This window comes from Procambarus clarkii, chromosome 11, assembly GCF_040958095.1.
Source record: "Procambarus clarkii isolate CNS0578487 chromosome 11, FALCON_Pclarkii_2.0, whole genome shotgun sequence".
Lineage (NCBI taxonomy): Eukaryota > Metazoa > Arthropoda > Malacostraca > Decapoda > Cambaridae > Procambarus > Procambarus clarkii.
The window spans coordinates 9,544,597-9,565,475 of NC_091160.1; the positions used below are offsets into that span (position 1 = coordinate 9,544,597).

Genomic DNA, 20,879 nt, shown 5'->3' on the forward strand with positions numbered 1-20,879 from the left:
GATGGTGCTACATAGCCTTCCCGGTTTGGTGCCTTCTTTTGATAATTACTTACTTACTTATTACAGAGCCGAGGAGAGGTAATGTACTCCTGGACGGAGCACCTGGTACCAGCAAGAATGACAGAGGATGGAAGGGTTCTACCATCAAAGGTAATCTTCACAACCCGAAGGGGATGATGGTGACGACCACGACCACGAGGGGGACGAGTAAACTAGTCACCTGGAGGACAGAATGGCCTTGGGCTTAGAGGACATGCCGAATATCTTAGTGCCAACAATGGCATTCAATCGAGCGTTCTTGGAGACCTGAACAGGGGTCTTGCCAAGGCAGGATAAGGTGGCCAAGTGGAAGGCTGCATCCTGAGGAGCAGCAACAACGACACGTGTACCGAGACGAGTGGGGTTGAAGGCAAGAGGTATCTACTGAATCAACAAGGTGCCCATGGAGGGATAAATCGTCAGGAGGCATAGAATCAAGAGGGAGGAGATAAGTTTCTGGCCCACAAAGTGGGACCAAACAAGGCTTTAAAGGCATAAATAGGGAAGGAATTAAGTGAGCACGGCCATGGCGAGGACAGCGTTGAGAACCCCCAGAGAGAAGGGGTTAAAAGGTGCAGTAGTCACAACTAGACAGCCGTGCCAGGGGACGAGGTTGTCACCACTGGGGGCTTGGGGCTCGACCCAACCACAGAGGGAGGGAGGGAGGGAGGAAGGGGAGCCGAGGGAAGTAATCAGAAGGGTCAGAGGAGGAAGGGTGGGGCCCAACGCAGCGGGGGCTACAGAGCCTGGTCTTCCAGCACGGTCCAACTCGGGGGTTTGGTCGCCCACCCGAGAAGGTAGAACAGAATTTTACATAAGGACGAGAGGTCACTTTCATTCACGAATGTGCCCCCATATCCACCATGGAGCCACAATTAGAGGCAGGACACCCAACAAGAAGCTATCACTGAACATGCCGGGGCCCCCCCACGGGTGCGTCGCGAGTATACGCCCCCACAACTGCCACCTTAAGGACCGTCAGTCCGTCGAGATCGGGTTCAGTGACGAGAAGAGGATTGACAATAAAAGGGTACCCCTCGCTCTAGACATCGGATACTTCAGTTCTACGGGTGCAAGAGTATGCCTCCTCAAACACCTGGTCATCAAAATAGAAGTCCAAAAGAATAATCAAGAGGCAAAAGGTCGGCAGGAAATGACAATTAGAAAGGAGAAGAGGCGGGAGAAAAACGAAACTTAAGGAAAAGCTGATCCGGCAAAATTAAAGACAGCAGCCGGAGCATGAGGTTACAAAAGGACAGAAGACTGTTCCATGGACTATCACACTCCGGTAGCCGCCCACCAAGCCCCCTCACAGCAACAATGGGTCAGACAGGGAGGGGGGGATGTTGGTAGAAGGGCTGCTGCCCTGACCGTTGGGTCAGCCGACTCAAATAGACTACCGAAATGCTTGTTCTTGTGCAGCCGGATCGAAGAGGCAAATTCGGGCATCCCCCAGACCACCGTCCTTTGAGTCAGTATAAAACTAGCATTCGGGGCGTCATGCGCATTCGGAGCGCTTTACTCTAGATCAGACCCCATCCTTAACCTTTTGCATTATACCGGAAAGAGATGGGAGGCCTCTTAAGCAAAGTGCAACCCTCTGGTGCTAAGCCTGTGTACTATGATCTAGCGGATCAAGGTGCGATTCAGAGGGGACTGGACCCTTACCCGGTTGGAGATCATGGACCTGATCACCACTAAAACGCCTGTTGCACCACTAGACGTAGTCCTCAACGACGGAGAACCCCAAACTGCTGTTTAACAGTGCTGCAGCATTACAGGGTCTGTTCGACCCCACCACCCCCTCTGCTCTTGAGGCGGCACACATGATCACTACCTCGCAGCTCCCACCATGACACTACCTCGCAGCCAGGACGGTGTTTGTCCGGAGAGTAAGCTCCCCATTTTCTGAAAAAGCTGCCACCCACCGACGTCACAAGCATAAACGAACAACCTTTCCTTGACTGCTGTCACGGTAAAGTTCATTCCTATACATGAAACACAGTGGTGTTTTTCCACCACGCATGCACAGAGTGCACAGATTGAGGTTCTATGGTACCTGCACCATGTTGCACAGTCAAGGTTCGCCTCAGAGGATCTCATTCTCACTACGGCTGAGATCTTAGAAAAGATCTCTACCATCGGAAATGTCTCGCCAGCTGACATCGTGGAGACCAGAGAAGGTGTTCACCTTCTCTTCTCCAGCGACAATGACCTGGAGAAACTATTCGCCGCCTCCACCACGACCACCGTGCTAGACGTCGGCCTCACCCTCACTCCTCCTAGATGCTACCTGGCGGACAGGACTGTATTTGCCAGACACATCGGCACATGGATCTCCGACCGCAGCGACGACGAAATCCTCACCAGCCTAAATTCCCTGAACTTGACGCTGACCATGGTAGTGGCCCAGATCAGCACCAACTCCAACACCCGCAGACCCACACTGAAAGTGACCTGGAAAACTGAACACTGAAACAATGACCACGGTCATTGCAGTGACCCACGCCAAAGAACACGGCCTTAAGTGCGCCGGAATTAAGATTCCACCGGCCCACATGACCAAGGAACGATACATGGAGCTCTGTAAATGCTTCAAGTGCTACCGGTACTCCCACTACACCAGTAAATGCATCGAGCAAGTGCAGAAATGCAGTATCTGCGCCCAGGAGCATCACTACACAGCCTTGCACATTCTCCCACTGACGCTGCCTACTCTGCAATGGCCCGCACACTGCAGATTCACCTGACTGTCTCCACCGGCAGAAAGAAATAAAACTGGCAAGCACCACCTCAACTCGGCTAGCCAAACCGCCTACGTCGTCTTTCCCAGCTTTGTCCGAGAACACTAGGGAAGCTGCTGCAATTACCACCACCCAAACTCCTACCAGTACTAATACACCTCGCGGACAAATTGGCAGGCAACGATGTCAACCTATACGCCCCCCACTAACAGGCTGCTCACCGCAAATGGGCTTCAGACGGTGACGGTACCAGGCGACGTTCTCCCAGCTCCTCCTGTGGCCGGCCCGGTGTCCGACTCCGCAACAGGACCTATAACCAGTCCGGTAACAGGGACGCCACCCACACTGGCTACCCCTGTCAACGATGACACCACATCCAAAGACAACGGACTACCCGAAACTCCCACAACCAACACCAAGAGGCTCTCCAGAGCCGCCACCGATGTAGACAAGAACGGCCTTGCAACCGACGACGAAAAAAAAAATACTTGCTGTGTGCTGCTTATTCCGCCCAGCGAGTTCAATGGCAACGCGCGCACACCAGACAATTGATCCACAGATGTACAAAGTTAATCAGCCAGAACAAATACCCGCACCCCAAGTATGTCCACGCCTACACCATGAACGCTTACATTTATCTCAAAATACTGGAAAAAAGAATACCACGACTCAGAATATCACCGCAAATTCCCTGTTGGACAAATGCAATTCCTCAAAGGACGACGATCCTGATGGTACCAAACTGCCGACGTTGCTCTGTTCAGATATAAAGCGTCGCTTAGCACATTAAACTGCAACCTGGCGACTAAGCCTCCTGCGGGTCATAAACTGCAAGCGACCATGAAGATCCCATCCATCCACAGATCCCAAGTACCAGCTATTGGTACTAGTAATGACTCCAAAGGGCCTCCACTTAGGGGTTATTCATGCCCGTGCCCCCTTTTGGGTGGCTTAATCTTAATCAATCTATACATGACAGCCACCTCTCCACCATGAAGGTCACCTTCACATGGCCTGAGGAAGCTACCTTTGCTACTACCAACGGCTTCGGGTGCTTTGGAATCGCTAGCACACCCCCCCCCCCCCCCGACAGATCACCAAAGAAACAAATCCACAAGGGCCGTGACGAGGATTCAAACCTACGTCTGAGAGCATCCCAGACGCTACCTTTATCCACTGAGCTACCACACTATTAAAAGAATTTAAACCAGAAGTTAAATGACCTTACTGGACCCTTCAGCCTCTCAGAAACAAACCAGGATTTTACGAAATTCTCCCAGGTTCGAATCCTCGTCACGGCCCTTGTGGATTTGTTCATTTGATGCATCACGCTATTGCAATTTGTGTAATCGCCAAAGAACACTATTAACGGCTTCGGCAATGCTACAAGTGTTGGCTACGATCACTTCACAAAGAACTGTACATCTCGGGACCAACGGTGCAGCAAGTGCACTGGGAACCACCACTTCAAAAAATTGCACGAACGAATATCTTCACTGCCTTCTCTGCGATGGCGAACATACTGCCGTCGCCGCAGAGTGCCCCCGAAAACGCGTAGAAATACAGATGTTCGACGCCAGGCAGACCAACACCACTCACCATGCACCATCAAATATCAACATGCGAGCCGCCAACTTCCCTGAGCTTCCAGGCGGGGGCGGAGCATCTGTACAGCCTGCACGCCAATGGGGGGTTTAGCTCCCAGTCCGCCAACCAATCATCGACTCGGCCGCAACAGCCACAGCCTCTGACCAATCAACAAGCCAGCCTTCACCACACCAGTTGTTCCCCAACATCGATCATAGTACCATCTTCGGACTCGTCCACCTGGTTGAAATGGTGGTAGGCAGGAACTGCAAGGAATTCGCACGAATTCTAAATATACTATATGCTTCCAATGGTCTACCAACCTTTAATGTTCCTGAGGAACTCTTCACAACTACAGCTCCAGCCACTGCCACCGCTACGTCTGCACTGGCAGACGTAGCGGTGGCAGTGGCTGCACTGGCAGATCTCCTGTCTACTGACGCCCACCCTCTGCAACAGTTCCATTACCTCTGCAAACTGCCACTCCAGACCAACCCCCTATTACTCTAATTATACTGGCGACTACATCACCTGCATCGGCACCAATATCAGTTGCTCCTGCAGACCTCCATCTGTCTTCTGATTCTACCGCCTCTGTTGACATTGAAACTCACCACCCCCAGACTCGGAAGATGCCATGATTGATTCTCCAGCAGTAACTGAATTATATTAACGTGACAACACTGCATTTGGATCTCCCAAATTCAGTATTTGAATGCTGAATTCTCCTGAATTCAGCATTTGGATCTCCTGAATTCAGCCGGCTCACCAGCCGTTTAATTAACACGAGGTATGAAGAACACTTAGAGTAATTTAGGAGCTAATGTGAAGTAAATAGTTGACGACGACTCGATTTTCTCTATGCGATAAATTCACATTGGTAGCCGAACTTTTCCCCAGGACTACGCTTGAATACAAGAATAAACATCAAATAACACGAAGAAAGAAGAAATAGGTGAAAGACACCACCATAAGGCACTGTCACCACCTGGAATGAAGCACCGCCACTGCCGCTCTTCCTGACCCTTGAAGCCTTGCCAGTTGTGGGGTTGTTTCAGCATAGACTTAAGACACACAGCTGGATCAAGCCCTGGCACTTTCTTTACAACTTCAGCATTTCCTCTTGCCGACTTCTCGTTCGCACTTCAAGGCTCGACCTAATGGGTATCTTATCCTGTATATTATTGTATTGTGGTGCAGTGAATGGAGCCATTATAATTATTATAATATAAATATTTAATAATTATCACTTCTTGGTCTTGAAAGAGGCAGGCCTCGGGTGAAAGAGGGCTGTGACGATCTTTATCTGGAACACGTAGGTGCGGGACCGGGACGTCCACCTCCCGAGGGTTGTGCGGCCCAGGCTCTGCTTCAGGAGGCTGGGGTCGTTCATACCCTTGATGGGGTGGTTCTTCTCCGGCCACGTTTACGGCGGTCTCCGGGGTCGGAGGTCCTTGTGGCCTTTTTCACCAACTTCAAGGGTGAAAAACCTAACCTTACAGAACCTAACCTAACCTAACCCTGGAACTCTCGGTTCCTGCGACGGCGTTGGAACCAATCGTATTGGCGCATGTCTTTCCATTGAAGACTTTCAGCACCGTGGAGAGGGTGGGGACCTGCTGCCTGGGTAATAGCTTCTCCCCCGAATCAACCTTCCATGGTTTTGCCCCCTGGTGAGGCAACGCCAGACCAGGCCGACACCAGAGTGCAACTCAATATTCTCCCGAGACTGATGGAAGCCTATTATTGTCGTGAAGTGAACGGAGCCAACTACGGATAGCTTGCCTCATCCTCCGGTCGATTCTCGCTAGCTCAGTTTTGTACACCACGCCCAGAATAATACGGTGGTGGTTTAGGAACGAGGTGGTTTTTCAGCACATATAACCTCGGAGGTTTGAGGGGGGCCTGCGTGATAATAAGACCCTCCTCAGTGAACTCTGCACTATGGGTCCATTAAAAAGAAATGGGAAACTTGGAAACATGTCCGATATAAAAGCAGAGAAATTGATGTAACGATGACCAGATTAAGGCTGGGACGCACCAAACTAGCAGCACACAGCTCTAAGTACAGAACAGACATCAATGAACTCTGTACTCACTGTCAGGTGTCTGAAACAGACGAACACTATCTCCTTCACTGCTTCCGACATCATAGTGCCAGAGTAAATTTCAAACAAGTCTTTATCGCACTTAAAATACCCTTCACCATCGAGCATATATTAGGTGGTGGTGACCGCTCGTTACATGAAAAATACCAAATAGTCAAAGCACTGGCTAAATATCTGCAGTCGACCAACAAATTGGGTCACATCTGACCCGCGCCACATTTATACCTGGCGCCACCAACAGCTAAACACAGAAAACAACTGCCTCGTCGCAGCACCAACAAAAGGATCAGCTGACGCCATAAACACAACACACCGCCCTACGGTGCGGCAAGTCTCCCTACAACACACACCTCTGTTTTAATCACCGTTCCTCTATCTACAGCACAACGCAACAAGCACCTTGGTAGCTCCGATCATCTTCAACATAAACGCGTCCAACAACATCAGTACTGGTGCAGTCATCAGGAGAACAAACCCTTCATGCAAACTGCACCTACTATCAACAAGAAGAAGAACCAATGATGCCCCTGCCACCGTCACCAACGAGAATACCAAGGTACTTGTACTCGTCAGTAATACAAATAGTCCATGGCTGCGCCCTCGACATGGAACCTCGTTTGCAGAGAGATACCATTTCTTGCATTTGCCATCAATCTGTAGGCTCGGTGATCGGCAGTTTCCTGCGTTGACCCTCAAGACAGCGCCACTCAATGTATCACAACATCTGTCAATACCTGAAGGCCGGCCAGCGTCTCCGCCGCCACGACCAGCTCGTCTGCAAATGCTAGTACTGACACCTTTTACTCCCCCCAGACGAATCCCCAGGCCCAGTTTCTACGTATTGGCAACTACCTCATCAATCGCCAAATTGAAAAGAAAGACAAGGGACAATCCCTGTTTGACTCCCCTAGTCACAGGGATTACCTTAGATTTCTCCTTTTGACTGGTTAAGACTGTCGAGGCGCCATCCCTTAGGGATTATATTATGTCGGGCTATGATTTCCTTGCGCTCCATGGGCCGATCGATGGCTGCATGAGGGACGCTGTCGAAAGCCTTCTCAATGTCAAGGTGCACAGGATGTTTCAGCACTTGGACCTCAGCCAGAAGATCTAGGATCGCCAGGTTTTCAGCGCATCCATCCACAGGAATGAACGCCTTCTACCTCTCGTCGATCCTGATAGCTTGAGAAATTCGGCCGTTTACGATCTAATGAAACGGCCGCACTATCGTAGAAGACATCATAATGGGGACAATAGTGTGAGGTGGGGGGGGGGGAATGATTCCTTGCCTAAAAATCTTAGGAATCGGCACCATTTTACACGCCCGGTAAGGACGTGGCAGGGAGCGGCTAGCCAACGGCAGATAGAACATTTTAGCAACCCTGAGCAGTATGGACCAGAGGAGACGCGTGGTTATCCCGTCATGACTGCCACAGGTAACGGTAACTTAACCTGATCCTGGCAACCAATATAGCACAGTCTGGACGTTTTGTGCTGCCCATAAACATAGGTTTCAGATCTGAACAAATCAAAGCTTTTTATACTGGTGCTTTCAGGTCATTGGGAGTCGGGAATTTCTCCCCAATCAGATCAGTGTGTTTGGAACAATATAGTTTTGACGAGATGGGGATACCTAGGTCTAATTCAACATGATCTTGTTAAAAGCTAATTTGGCTGCAATGTCTGTCATTATTATGGGTTATATTTGTGTGATACCCATACCAAGGAGATTCGAAACCCTTTATTCTGCGCAGCAATTACTCAATTTATAATTCTTAGTATGTGGCTGAAAATGCGGACGTTAGTCTGCATTAGTTCTTAATTTTCATTTCAACATCTCCCAGACTAGTATCCAGGGAGCATCAAACCCACCAGGTGTTGCCCTGAAATAATAATTAATGATTTTTATTTAAAACCTGTAAAGAATATACAGGGGTTTAATAAGATTCAAAATACCTGAATAACTTGTGTGTAGATTAGTTTGAGCTGTAACTTCAAAAGGTAATATTTTTTTCAGTGTACTACTAATGGTGATGGTGATTGGGGATGCCTAGGGTATGGGTGTTCCTCTTGACGAGCACGGAGCAAACAAGACGAAGGTAGAGTTGGAAAGGTTGCGGACAGACGTCCCCTTGGCTAGATCAGACTCCACAGTCGGCAACGTCGTCTACAGGTAAGCAGTTTTTTTAACTGTTCGGCTCTGAGAAACTCGTATTAAAGTTTGTTTTTAGGTTTAATTATAACCTAGTTTCCAAGTTAAATTATTTTAGAAATATCTGGTAAATACGCAGATTTTGTAACATTCAAAGCTAAGCTTTTATATTAGGCAATCAGCTTTAAATCTTGACTCCCGGCAGGATAATTAATGTAAATGAAGCAGAGCATCAATGCCCTGCAATTTGTGGCTGGTCAGTACAGTATATTGAATAAGTTAAAGCATTAAAATCTTCCCTTGCTATAACAAGCAGATAAAAAATTATATAAAGCAGAAGTTCTGAAAGATTGGAGACGAGGATCGCAAGTTATTGCGAAGCAATTTGTGCCACAGTGATTGAAGGTTAAAATTTTCTGGTAATTTGATTATCAATGTACAGTCATTTAAAGTACTGACCTTTTGTACACGGGTACAAAAATTGTTGGTAGATTTTTAATTTGTTAAAATTTGATAATTTTCCTTAAAAATTTGTATAAATTTGCAATTTTATACCGTTGACCTTTGGTGGTCTATAATAGTGTAAGTGATGGAATCTTCATTCCATTTAGGCTGTGAAAGGCTTCAATTATGCTTTAGTTTGTCTGCCAACAATGTTTGTAGGAATGAATAAACTGCAGATGACATTAACGATGATTGCTAGAGCCTACTCTCTAATAGCTACTCAGAGCTGTTAGAGCCTACACAGTATTGTAGAAGAATAGGGTTAAGGCATCGTAAAGGGTTGAGCAGAACCAAGCTTGTAATAGTATAACTTCATAGGCTATTTAATTGACGCACTCTGAAAAATTAGAACTTTGCTCTTTATTAAGAGTGGGTATAAATAGTTGTCTTTAAGATCAATAACGTTTCTGCAGTTTACTTTAAAAGTTTTTAATTACAAACTGAAATTCTACTTAAAGGGGTGAAATGGAACTAGTCACTCAAAGCACCTGAAATTTCGTAACTTATCCAAAACAAAAATTAAAGAATCCAATATTGTGGAATTGCCTCCCAATTGTGGTTTAATAAGCAAAACCTGGACCAACATACTAATGCAACCTAAGTGAATACATCCTAGCCTAACAATATATATATTTTTAAACTAAGGGGGAAACTAGGTTCGTCGAATCAGTCTTGTGTATCAAATAACACCCATACTTTGCCTTTACTACTACTACTACTACTAATAATAATTCATTGTCGGGACAGGAAGCCATCGTGTTCATACGTTTTAAATTAAATGTTTTTTATTCAGGAAAAAGTACATACATGTTACAATCATAATGTAGGATATATAGAAAGAGCTTGTGCATAAAATTCCTAAAGCTACTAATACGAATAGCGTTTCGGGCAAGAAATTTAGGCATGTTTTTCGGGCATGTTTTGACTTTATCGTGGTCACTTAAACATTGTCACTTGGATAGTTCACTTAAAGCTATGATGTCTAAAAGTAGTAGTCTACTTCAGCATTATCAAGAGTTCAAATTGTTAAATTTCTAGTTACGTTTGAGGAATAATATTTTGGTAACTTATCAAGTAATCTTTTTAGGTTTGGCCGAAATGCTGTACACTATTGGCAACTCTGTACAAATTTTTAATTTAACTACAAAACCATACACCCTATGTATAATGCACAGATTAGTGTGATCTAGATTCTAGAAAACTGCAAAAGTGAAGTACGTTTGGATGTTTTACAATAAATCCCGCTCACCCTTTCCCAGGCTAAATGTGTTCCTATTGTTTACACACAGCCTTAAACTACTGCCATGCTCATATATATCTTATAAAACAGTTCAAAGTGACTATCGTCCACACTTTTGATATAATTATTACCATTTTAGTGTAAGAACATTTTAAACAATGTAGCTTTGCTGATGTGTTAATTTACTCATCCCCCTGATTGTTTTAGTGTGGCTGGCTTCCTACTCGGTGGTGTGTCCTTGTTCGATCCCACTAGAAAACCGGTCATAAAGTTCTTCGACCATGCCTTTGGTGAGAGATCAGTGAGGCGGCGGCGTGAAGATGGGACTGGCCTCGAGTCGCATGTTGCTGCGGCTTTTGACGCCTTCACTGCTGCTCTCGACAAGATGGAAGTGATTGCCAAGATGAATATGTGAATTATCTTTAATGGTTTTGTGAATGTTAGCACACTTGTACACTAGTCGTGTAAGAATAAAGGGATCATAAATTTTCCTTGTTAATAACCTAGAAAGTCTGTTTTCTTCATACTCTATTAGCAACTAAGTATAGTGGTGGTAAGTATTTCAATACAAAACTTGATTATTTGCTACATAAAGGTGCAAGTTTGTGGCCGCCTGGAGCTGCTGGGGATGGCTTGGGGCCCCTTCCCCCCCACCTCATGCCTGCTCTGGGTGTTGTACTTGTGAAGGAGATCAACCTAGGTTGTCATTTAGGATCATTGGACCACCAACTGGCAGGGTTTCCGGTGAGGGAGCTGCTTTCAGAGGAAGGTTTGAGTCTGGGATGGTGCAAGATGGAGAAGACTTTGAACCGGCGTGAGTGTACAATACCATAGGACTGTTTTAAAAGAGGAGCACTGATTGGGACAACGCCCTTAAGTGCATCGACAGCATTTGCCGCCTTTGCAGGCCCGGTAAGTGGTATCCCTCGGCTCCTGCCTGAGCCGTGCAAAACTGGTAATAGGGCCAGGCTGGACAGGAAATGTGTGTACCTTTTTTAAACTATTTTTTTCTGTTCTATCTAATCTATATATGTATGCACTTTTACCTGAATAAAAGATGTTACAATGTTGGATTTTTAGAGCTTGTAAATACTATGCCTAAAAGAGACCAATATGCACAGTTTCGGGCAGTGTGTGGGAAACAGACTAAAACTTAAAACGAAGAGATCAAAGCATAAATTGAATTGACAAAAAGAAAAAAATAGTAATAATGAATAGAACAAAAAATTTAAACAGCAAAAGTAATTTTAACTATAGACTACAATTTAATTAGTTTATACATGGCGGATATCGGCAGTTAAAAAAAAGTTGGTCAATAATCAATATTGTTAGATAATAGTTTGACATTTAGGAGGTAAGGTAGGTTACATAGTTTATTAGGTAATACTTAATTTTTCTCTTCAATTTGACATGATTGCGAAAGTCATAATACATTCTGGGTCCCAAGATTTGCAGAGCAGTTTTAGTTTAAGTCGCACTCTTGGAATATCAAATAGGTATGTTTCTAGTGTGGTGCCCCCCCTCCCCCCTCTTTCCAGCCTGTTGTCATGAGGAGGCTTAGTGGGCGGCTGCCGAGCTGTGATGCTCAATCCTTTTGAAGCCTTGTGCTCCTGCTGCCGTCTTCACTAATTGTGCTGGTTGCTATTTCCTCTTAAGTTTCATTTTTCCTTCCCAACCTCCCCACCCCTCTTCTAATTCTTTCCCACAGAGTCGAAAGATTATTCTTTCGGACATCTATTTTTACGCCGGGTGGTCGGGGAGGCACTCGCCCATAGAACTGTGGTATCCATTGTGAGTTTTTTATTATTATTATTTATTATTATTATTTTCTACCAGACGTGGCCACACATTTACAATGCTAACTAGCATATATACATTTTCTTCTGTCCTCCATGGACAGGGTGAGAGATTTGTCAAACATACAGTTCAGAGATTTATTGAACAACTACAGAAGGTGATCGTAGTGCTTTTAAAATGTTAGGCTCAGCTACATACGTAAATACATATACATAGATTTATGAATGCATTAATGTGAATTTATAATGGTGAAATGCAATTCTGATCAGCTTTATACTTTATACATACACACACACATACATACATACATACATACATACATACATACATACATACATACATACATACATACATCACACACACACACACACACGTTTGTCTTTTACCCTGACAGGGTGAGATAGCTGACAAGAGAAACTAGTGTGCAATTAAGAACTTAACCACTGAAGGTGATTAAGATGCTTTTACAAGCTCAGGTTATATAGTTACATTACATGGTTAATCTAGGGTACAAGTCCAATATATCAAGTGTTCCAGTACTCGTATAGTAGTTAGAGTTCAGCATACCTCAGCCCAGGAGGGCGAAAGTCAGACAATATGGGACATTCTACAATATGATGTTCAAGAGTGCATGTTTTCTCTTTCACAAAGTTGACACATTGTGTACTCGACATTTGGGTTTTGAGAAAGCTGCCAGATACGTCTATATCCCAGGCGTATTCTGGCAACTATGACATCACATTGCCTGTGAGTGAGGGGACGGTTGCCAATCCTCGCCTTCCTTACTGATCCCGACGGACTGATGTTCTTAAGGTGGTGATTGCCGATTGCAGGGCGTATACTCATGATGCACCCCTGGGGGTGGGGCAGGGGGGTGGGGGTCTGTCTTGTCAGGTATCCTATCTTCTAATTGTGACTCACGAATAAGCCCCCTTACCCACCATGGAATGTAATTATTACATATTAGTTTCTCCTGCTGCTGAATGATCCTTGTATAACTTCCCAGGCTCGTGGGGTGGGCGACCAGGTGCACCCCCAATCCCCGAGTCGGACTGTTGGAAGACCAGGCTCTGTAGCCCTCACGACAATGGGGCCAGACAAAGTTACTCCTTTGTCCCCTCCTGACTACCTCCCTCCTCTCTCCCCCCCCCCCTCCTGTGGTAGGGATGAGCCCCAAGCCCCCAGTGGTGATCTGGAGTGGCTACTTCTCTCATTGTGACAACTGCGCCTTTTACCCCCCCCCCCTCCTCTTTCATTGGGGGTGTTTGACGCTAACACCCCCCCCCCCCTTTTCAAGACGCACTCGTAAGATTCCTTCCAGTGCTAATACGTTCCACACCTTATTTGGTCCAGCTACATGGACTAAATACTTTAATCTCAACCATCTGGATTCTATAAGTCTTGAAGATTTCTTCCTTCATTAACATCTCGTTGATTAGATGGATGCCTCTTACTTTTAACCCCACCTGTATTGGTACAAGTGTCATTGCTGCTGCTCCTCGGGATGCAGCTACCTGCTTAGCCATCATATTGTCCAGCATTGAGAAGACCCCCCCCCCCCACCCCATTTAGGGGCCTCCAAAAATGCCCGGTTAAATGCCAGTGTTGGCAGTTATCCTACTGCACTATGTTGCGACTGGTGTTAGGGACCTGAAAGACTGCCATGAGGATATTAAACAAATCCTTGAAGCCCAAGGTCATTCAGTCCTACAGGTTATGTTCACTCGAACCCCCTCATGGTCATCAGCTTCTACACATTGTGAAGATCACTTTTGATAGTTGGACCTTTCCACCTGCTATAATTCTTGTTGGTGCCAGATGCTCCACTTAGGAGTACATTCCCTCTCCTAGACTTTGCAATAAGTGCTGGAAATTTGAGCATGGTGCCCTCAAATGCACAATTGCAGTGTATGCCCCATGAGGGGTCACTCTGGTCACTAAGACGGTGCTCTTCTTTACAGGCTCACTGCCTCAATTGCGGTGACGCCCACTCTACCTTCTGCACGATTATAAACTACAAATGTTTGGAAGACCTCAATTTGAAGCACCGCAATCGTTTCTTTTCCTGAGGCGAGATACAAAGTCCGCCATCTCTCCTCTTTCACTAGCATATCTTATGCTCGTGTGTTGCCAATCCTCGGGTCGCTAACCTCCCTCGTTGGAGGAGCCAATCTGCAAGTCCTTCGTACAGGCATTTAGATCAGTAATCTACTATGAAGCAACTGCACTCTTAAGCCAATCACAAGTGGGGAAAAGCTCGAAGTAGCACAAAATAGCCCTGGGAGCCCCCCCATGTGGACCAGAATTGAAACAAACTGGAAACGGTTTGCTCCTCTCCAAGAAAGAATGTATCAAAGAGCAGCTGCGATTAGCAGTTAAAGTTTCCCCCTCATCCAGTCCCAATACAACAGGCCTTGGTGGTTGGACTTTGCCAAAACAATGGTAACTCTTGGGCTGCCAGAGCGGGAGAAGTCCTAAACAGACTACAATTAAAAATCATGATTCTTGATAGAGGCGATCATCCGCACCAAAACTACGCTTGTTCCCCACCGTGGGAGGAGCCTACCTTCAAAATAGTAATAGGTCTTCCGATGAAGTAAGTTGTTGTTGTTATAGATTCAGCTACTCGGAACAGGTTCCAAGTAGCACGGGCTATGGTGAGCCTGTAACTTACCTGGCACAGGAGCGGGGCAAGTAGCACGGGCTATGGTGAGCCCGTAGTGGACTTACCTAGGACGGGAGTGGTGCCGTCTCTGATGAAGTAAGTAATTATCAAAGAAGGCACCAAGCCAGGAAGGCTATGTAAAACCATCATATGTGCAGGGTAATCAGAAGGCGCTAAATATCACTGAGGATGCCAATATGTGAACAGAAACGCATAAGGCGAACGATATAAAAAAGTATCAGATTCACCAAGAATTCTATCGAAGGAGAAGTGACCGCGGGGAACGGTCGGAAAGCAAGACACGCTCGTCCTGGAAGTCAGGACATTGAACAAGGATATGCACAACTGTAAGGAAAACAATGCAGTTAGGACAATAAGGAGCAGGGCGGCGGCGCTCCATTAAGTGTCCGTGAGTTAAGTGCATATGGCCAATATACAACCTTGCCAGAGCCGTTTCTCGCCACCGGTTACGATGGTAGGAGGAAGGCCACAGGGACATTACTCTTTAAGAGAACGCAGTTTGTTACCAGTAACAGAAGACCAACAACCCTGCCAACAGGTAAGAATGGAGGAATGAATAACTGGGTAAAAGTTGGAATACGGAATACCTTTATGGGAGATAGGACAAGTCCGGATAGCTTACTTAGTGGCAGCGTTTGCACGCTCATTTAAAGAGAACAATAGGGCTGGGAACCCAGCAAAACTCCACTGTCTAAAATCTACTGATTAGTAGATTTAAATCTACTAATAAGAAACAGCCAATGTTGAATCTCAACTACCAGCTGATGGACTGGATTTAAAGGACTCGAGCCATGAGGGCACTGAGAGTCAACTGTACCCACAAAGGAGGATTGACAGCAAAAAAAGCAGGAGACGAAGAGCATAGAGAATCGCATAAAGATCTGCCGTGAAGATGCTAATCTCCGGAGGCAGGCGACACAGTGTGGTCAGGAAAAACAACAGTAGCGTACACCGTCTGCAGACTTGGACCCATTGGTGAAGATGGAAACGGAGGGGAATGTGAAGAAAAGTGTTCAAGGGAAAAGGCGTTTCAGGACTGTAGGAGGGGCAAAAGCTTTAGTGATGTGGGTCAGGGATTTGCAATGTTGAGGAACGGGGGACCCTCCACGGGGGTAAGGACGGAACAACGCAAGGAGAAATTTTAGTAATACTAACCGAAAGAGAGTGTTGCAGGCGAGACAACCGGACAGAAACAGGGAGGTGGTGAAGGGGAACAGGAACTACAGGAGGGGGAAAAGTCAAAGCACGACACAGGCGAGAGTGAAGGTGTTGTAAAGACCGCGCAAGGTAGCGAAGATCGTAGCAATCTTGGCGATCCTGGAGAGACAGGAAGCCAGTGTCAACGCACAAGCTGAGGGTAGGAGTCAAACGAAAGGCACCACAGCTGAGGCGCAACCCAGTATGGTGCAAAGGATCAAGATGGCGAAGAGTAGGAGGAGAAGCAGAAGAGTATGCAGAGCAACCATAATCGAGTTTAGACAGTACGAGAGAGGAATGCAAAGAAAGGAGCGTGCGCCTATCTGCTTCCCAAGAAATATGGGACAAAACCTTAAGTAGGTTAAGGGCCTTAGAGCATTACACTGTGAGGTAAGAGATATGGAGCGACCGAAACAAATGAGTGTCGAAGATTAACACTAAAAGCTTCGCGGAATCTTGATACACAAGGGGATGACCATAAAGCGACAAAGAGGGACGAAGATCGACATGATTCCGAGTAAAAGTCATAGCACAAGTCTTGGTTGCAGAGAACTTGAAGATATGAGCGGTGGCCCAAGACGACACGGCATCAATTGCAAGTTGAAGCTGCCGTTTAAGGAGAGGCGAATTATCACCTCAACCGCAAAGAGTAAGATCGTCGACATAAAAAGTGGAGAAGACGCCAGAAGGAAAGGAGGAAAGAAGACAATTGAAGGCAACCAGAAAAATAGTAGTGCTCAGAACACTACTGTTACGTCCCTTGACCTCTGGGTATGGCTCCTTTGTTGCAGTGGTTAGAAAATATATGATAATACGGCCTTGCCTACTTAAGTGTCTAGGGAAAATAAATGAAGCCACTGCTTATTTAACAAAGCAACATACTTTAAGTAAGGGTAACAAGAACATACAAATATATAAATGGAAATACAGGCAGCCAGAAATATTAATGCATCAGAATAAAACACAATATCCTTATACAAACACTAATCAATATATTACAACTTAAATGGATAGATGGGTAATGCACATAACGTCTGACCAGGAAATCAACTAATGTTGCTGAACAACAAGAGGGACACAGACTTAACTCCACAACATGTCCACACCAGCCAGTTCCACCCACGCGACTGCGTTGCTCGAGCATGCATGGCATGGCGTCTACAAATTACCAACTAAAAAACCCACAATAACCTCTAGATACTCTGCTATTAGAGAGTAATACTAAGAAACATAATTTAACTTGTATGTATATAACATTACTAAAGGTGTAAATAAGAAATTAAGTACAATCAATAAGCAGGAATATTTACAGGGGTGAATCAGTGACGCTAGCTGGATACACTGCACGCATTACTGGAACATCCCAAATATGGTCATCCCCCCATGAGACGCCACGGTCTCCCCCCACAGGAATAAACATGCAATAGCATTAACAAACATTCAATACAGGCACACTACAGCATGCTACATTTAAATTAAACATAACTGGATACAATGTTTATTTAAATAACTGAGGAAAGAAAATAATTGACACATATTTATCATGATGAATGTTAGAATCAAATATATGGATTCGTAACAACTACCTTGGGGCACACCTTCGTATTGCTGAAAAGAGGCAGAGTGGGGCACCAGGCCTGACTAAAGGAAGCTTTGGAGGAAGAGAGGGAGATTACCACAAAGGCCAAAAAACGAAGTTGATACAGAATATGGTATCTCCAGGTGGTGTCATAAGTCTTTTCCAGGTCAAAAAGGACAGCAACAACGGAGGTCTTCGCAGGAAAAGCAGTACGAAAATTGACCTCTAAGTTCACCAGGACATCAGTCGTGCTGCGGCACTTGCGATAACAAAATTGAGGAGAGAGAGGTGGTGATGGTGTTCCACGAACCACATCAGACGAACATTTACCATACGCTCAAAGAATTTGCAGACAACTCGTGAGGGAAATAGGGCGGAAGGCCTTAGGAGATGTCCTGAGAGACCCCTGTTTCCAAATAGGAAGTACAACGGCATCAAGCCAGTCCTCGAGGACTGACGACGATTCCCTGACCTGCTTATACAGACTCAGTAACTACCGAGATGTGTAAGGAGGGAGACGGCGATGCATCCCATAATGAATGTCATCCAAGCCCGCTGCTGAAGAACAGCAGAGAGATAGGGCAGATTGAAGTTCAGAGAGAGAAGGGATGGTGGAGATGAGTGCGAAAATCTAAGAGATGAGATTCAAGAATGGAAGGATTGAATCCTTCCTTCCTTCCTTCGTAAGGAAGCTTCCTTCGTAAGGAAGCTTACGAAGGAAGGAAGGATTGAGGAAGAGGAGAACCTGAGCTAACAGTAGAAAATTGGGAACCCAGTTCGGTTGCGACCTTCACTGGGTCCGCCACAAGAGTATCACGGAGGTGAAGGACCGATGAGACATCTGGAACGAACTTACCTGATATCTTGCGGATATGCTTCCAGATCTGCGGCAGAGGAGTATCGGACGTAATGGTGGAAACACAAGATTTCCAACTCTCACGTTTAGCTGTAAGGATGGTCCTACGGGCCACCGCACTTGCCTTCCGAAACAAAATAAAAGAATCAGGTGTCTGCCGGCGTATGTATTTCTTCCAGGCTGCACGCTTACAGCGCACAGCCCAAGGACAGTCCACTTTCCACCATGGAACGCAGTTCCGCGTGCCCCGGGAGGTAGAGTGAGGAATAGAACGGAGGGGAGCATCGAAGATGGTGTCATGAAAAAGGAGGAGGGCACGAGGGAGAGGCATAGTGGAGAGGTCGGAGAAAGTAGCATGGAGGGTAAATAGGTTCCAGTCAGCCTTTGCAAACTGCCACCTAGGGAAGGAAAGGGGGAGGGTGAAAAAAGAAAAAGGTAACAAGGATGGGGAAATGGTCACTGTTATGGAGGTCATCAAGAACCCGCCATGTGAAATCTAAGTAAAGGAACGACGAGCATATAGAAAGATCAAGACAGGAAAGGGTGCGAGTGCAAGAGTCCACATGAGTGGGTTCACTAGGATTTAGAAAAGACAGGGAAGAAAAGAGAGGACAAACTGTTTGAGAAGGCAGCCTCGAGTGTTTGTCTGAACATCACCCCAGAGGACATGTCGACAGTTGATATCACCCAACAGGAGCACCGGATCTGGCAAGGAGTCCAGTAGGTGCTTAATATCAGGAAGAGAAAGTGGGACATTTAAGGGGAGAGATATGGAACAAACAGTATACCATTTACTCAAAGACACGGGCAGCAGAACATTGGATAGGCGATTGAAACAGTAGGGGGACGAAGGAAATATCAGTACGAATCAAGATAGCAGTAGAGTTATGAGTTCCAGCAAAAGCTGGGGTGGGGGGGGGGGGGAGAGAAAGGAATAACCACGAAAGTGACCAGAACGAGCACCAAGCATCGGCTCCTGGAGACGCACACAAAATTTTCCTTTGAAGAATAGACATTGGCAAAAAGAAAGGACAGCAACAGAGAACAATGAAGAAACAATAGTAAAGAAGAACATAGCATATTAAATAAGCTCAGGATCTGGATCAGCGATGTCAGGGTTAAGAGGCATGGGTAAACTGAGTATGGATGGAGTGAAGGGAGCGGGACGACAGATCAGAGGCAGACGGGTAGGGTCTGGAGGAGGAGGAGGAGACAACCGAGAGGGGCGGTCAAGGACAGCAGGAAGGGGGTGGGGGGCATAAACTGGGGAGCGCACCTCAACTAGGGCAGCAACCGAGAGGGAATCAGAGGCTGAAGATACCGCCATAGCTGGAACGACCACCGAAATGGGAGGAGATGGAGCGAGTGTGTCAGAGGTATAGGGGGCGAGAATGAAAGCGATGCCTTCTTACCTCCCCCCCCCCCCCTCCCTGTCTGGCCCGTTGTCGACGTGAGGGGGCTTAGTGGGCGGTCGCTGGAGTGTGATGCTCCATGGGTCAGCCCTCTGTCTTTTTGCAGCGTTATGCTCCTGTTGCTGTCTTTACCAATTGTGCCAGACATCTTTTCCTTTTCCTCATGTTTCATATTTCTCCCTCCCCCCCCTCTTCTCCTTTCGAATTGTCATTTCCCGCCGACCTTTTGCCTGTTTTGGTCATTCTTTCGACCTTCTTTTGTTTTGATGCCCGGGTATTTGAGGAGGCATACTCCTGCACCCATAGAACTGTAGTACCCAACGGCTCGAGCGAGGGGAACCTTTTATTGTCAATCCTCCTTTCATCACTGAACCCGATGACGATGGACTGACGGTTCTTAAAGTGGTGTTTGTGGGGCATATACTCACGACGCACCCCTGGGGGGCCCCGGCAAGATCGGCAATAAATCTCTTGTTGGGTGTCCTGCCTCTATTTGTGGCTCCGAGGTGGGTGCGGGGGCACATTCGTGAATTAAAGTCTTTCCTCTTTTGTATGTCGATTATTGTTCCTCTTATACCTTCTCGGGCCCGTGGGGGGGGGGCCGTGAGAAAGGGGGAGCGACCAAGCCCCCGAGTCGGCCTGTGTTGGAAGACCGGGCTTTGTAGCCCCCGCTGCATTGGGCTCCGACCTTGCTCCTCCTTTGAGGGAGTGTACCTCAGCAAGGGCAGCAACCGAGGGGAAAGCGGGGGCCGACGAAACCTCCAAAGCAGGAACAAGGGGCGCAACCACCGAAACGGGAGGGAATAGAGCGAGTGTGTCAGAGGTAGGGGGCGAGGAAGAAAGTGAAGGGTTCTTACCCGCCGGGGAGGAGGAAGGAGAAGAGCCAGGCTTTTGCTTATGACTCAAAGAGACTGACTTCCCAGCAAAAATGTACTGGGCAACAGATTCAAGCGTCTCAATAGAAGAAGCTGAACGGGC

At 46.5% G+C, this 20,879-nt stretch overlaps 1 protein-coding gene across 6 annotated transcripts in view; it reads left to right on the plus strand.

Moving 5' to 3' along the window:
* LOC138363394 (uncharacterized) overlaps window positions 1-10,860 on the plus strand; it is a 254,365-nt gene extending 243,505 nt beyond the window's left edge. For 4 of the 6 annotated variants that reach the window (XR_011228053.1, XR_011228054.1, XR_011228049.1 and 1 more), the window contains 2 exons: window positions 8,496-8,651; window positions 10,582-10,860. The gene's annotated coding sequence lies outside the window, so the exon portion shown is untranslated. Of the gene's footprint in view, window positions 1-66; window positions 151-8,495; window positions 8,652-10,581 lie in introns of all 6 variants that reach the window. The other 2 variants (XR_011228051.1, XR_011228050.1) reach the window with 2 other exon arrangements.
* Window positions 10,861-20,879: the final 10,019 nt, after the last annotated feature.